At 55.2% G+C, this 2500-nt stretch overlaps 1 non-coding gene across 1 annotated transcript in view; it reads left to right on the forward strand.

Annotated features, from left to right (window-relative positions):
- The first annotated feature begins 1806 nt into the window (after positions 1 to 1806).
- The window catches only part of LOC144423596 (small subunit ribosomal RNA), a 1810-nt gene continuing 1116 nt past the window's right edge, over positions 1807 to 2500 (forward strand). The window contains exon 1 of the ribosomal RNA XR_013476063.1: positions 1807 to 2500. This exon is cut by the window's right edge and continues 1116 nt beyond it. This is a non-coding gene — a ribosomal RNA (small subunit ribosomal RNA).

The following is a 2500-nucleotide window of genomic DNA, read 5'->3' on the forward strand; positions in this document are numbered from 1 at the left end:
CGCAATACGAAAAGGGGGCGTCGCCGCCGCCCATTGGATCGCACAATTTCGCAATACGACCAGGTCCAAACTAACCAAACCAAAAAAGTTCAAGAGACCGCACGTGCAAGCATACTAACCTAACCCTAGGTAAGGTGTGTTAGAGCGAAAGACAGTAAACTCGAATGAGCCAAGAAAGAGCGGTGCGGGGCCGGTCGGAGCGCACCCTTTTCTCGGTGGCTGGCGGGCGAGAGAGTGCTGCGTCGCCGGCATCGGCGTCGAAAGAAGCCGAGCCGAAAAAAGTTAAAGTACAAACGTGCAAGCATACTAACCTAACCCTAGGTAAGGCATGTCAGAGCGAAAGACAGTAATTTCGAATGAGCCAAGAAAGAGCGGTGCGGGGCTGGTCGGAGCGCACCCTTTTCTCGGTGGCTGGCGGGCGAGAGAGTGCTGCGTCGCCGGCATCGGCGTCGAAAGAAGCCGAGCCGAAAAAAGTTAAAGTACAAACGTGCAAGCATACTAACCTAACCCTAGGTAAGGCATGTCAGAGCGAAAGACAGTAATTTCGAATGAGCCAAGAAAGAGCGGTGCGGGGCCGGTCGGAGCGCACCCTTTTCTCGGTGGCTGGCGGGCGAGAGAGTGCTGCGTCGCCGGCATCGGCGTCGAAAGAAGCCGAGCCGAAAAAAGTTAAAGTACAAACGTGCAAGCATACTAACCTAACCCTAGGTAAGGCATGTCAGAGCGAAAGACAGTAAACTCGAATGAGCCAAGAAAGAGCGGTGCGGGGCCGGTCGGAGCGCACCCTTTTCTCGGTGGCTGGCGGGCGAGAGAGTGCTGCGTCGCCGGCATCGGCGTCGAAAGAAGCCGAGCCAAAAAAAGTTAAAGTACAAACGTGCAAGCATACTAACCTAACCCTAGGTAAGGCATGTCAGACCGAAAGACAGTAAACTCGAATGAGCCAAGAAAGAGCGGTGCGGCGCCGGTCGGAGCGCACCCTTTTCTCGGTGGCTGGCGGGCGAGAGAGTGCTGCGTCGCCGGCATCGGCGTCGAAAGAAGCCGAGCCGAAAAAAGTTAAAGTACAAACGTGCAAGCATACTAACCTAGCCCTAGGTAAGGCATGTCAGAGCGAAAGACAGTAATTTCGAATGAGCCAAGAAAGAGCGGTGCGGGGCCGGTCGGAGCGCACCCTTTTCTCGGTGGCTGGCGGGCGAGAGAGTGCTGCGTCGCCGGCATCGGCGTCGAAAGAAGCCGAGCCGAAAAAAGTTAAAGTACAAACGTGCAAGCATACTAACCTAACCCTAGGTAAGGCATGTCAGAGCGAAAGACAGTAAACTCGAATGAGCCAAGAAAGAGCGGTGCGGGGCCGGTCGGAGCGCACCCTTTTCTCGGTGGCTGGCGGGCGAGAGAGTGCTGCGTCGCCGGCATCGGCGTCGAAAGAAGCCGAGCCGAAAAAAGTTAAAGTACAAACGCGATGCTAATGAGCGAGCCGTTGTCTCGACTAATATGTAGGGGGCGTTCGATCGAGCGTCTGGCTTGAGCGCTTGTCGGCCTAGCAGAACGGTCGCATTGTTATGCCCGGGTTTTAGGCACCGCTGCAGGCGGCCGGCAGAGCTCTTGTTTGTGCGAAACTGAATGGATCGAGCCCGAGAGAGGGCGAGCAAAGAAAAAACGCAAATCGCTCCGCCTGGCACTGCCGGCGAGAGCGTGGACGTCGCGGCCAGCGACTGTCGAAGCTGAGTACGGCCGCAGGCGATCGCCTCGGTCTTAAACGAATGCGACGAGCACGCGCCGGGCGGCCCAGCAAGGGCCGAGCGCAGCTGTCGCAGCTATCTGGTTGATCCTGCCAGTAGTGATATGCTTGTCTCAAAGATTAAGCCATGCAGGTGCAAGTACGAGTTCTCGTAAAGCGAAACTGCGAATGGCTCATTAAATCAGTCTTGGTTTATTTGGTCTCGTAAGCGAAGTGGATAACTGTGGTAATTCTAGAGCTAATACATGCATTAAGCGCCGACTTCGGGAGGCGCGCTTTTATCAGATCAAAACCGACCGGGTTCGTCCTGTGACGTTTGATGACTCTGGATAACCACGCGGATCGTACGGTCTCTGCACCGACGACGTATCATTCAAGTGTCTGCCCTATCAACTGTCGAAGGTACGCTACGTGCCTACCTTTGTGATAACGGGTAACGGGGAATCAGGGTTCGATTCCGGAGAGGGAGCCTGAGAAACGGCTACCACATCCAAGGAAGGCAGCAGGCGCGCAAATTACCCATTCCCGACACGGGGAGGTAGTGACGAAAAATAACAATACAGGACTCTAACGAGGCCCTGTAATTGGAATGAGTACATCCTAAAACTCTTAACGAGTATCCATTGGAGGGCAAGTCTGGTGCCAGCAGCCGCGGTAATTCCAGCTCCAACAGTGTATGCTAAAGTTGTTGCGGTTGAAAAGCTCGTAGTTGGATTTTGGGCGAGCGCCGCCGGTCCGTCGCAAGGCGTGTCACTGGTTGCGTTCGCCTCA

Source organism: Styela clava, chromosome 5, assembly GCF_964204865.1.
Source record: "Styela clava chromosome 5, kaStyClav1.hap1.2, whole genome shotgun sequence".
Taxonomy (NCBI): Eukaryota; Metazoa; Chordata; class Ascidiacea; order Stolidobranchia; family Styelidae; genus Styela; species Styela clava.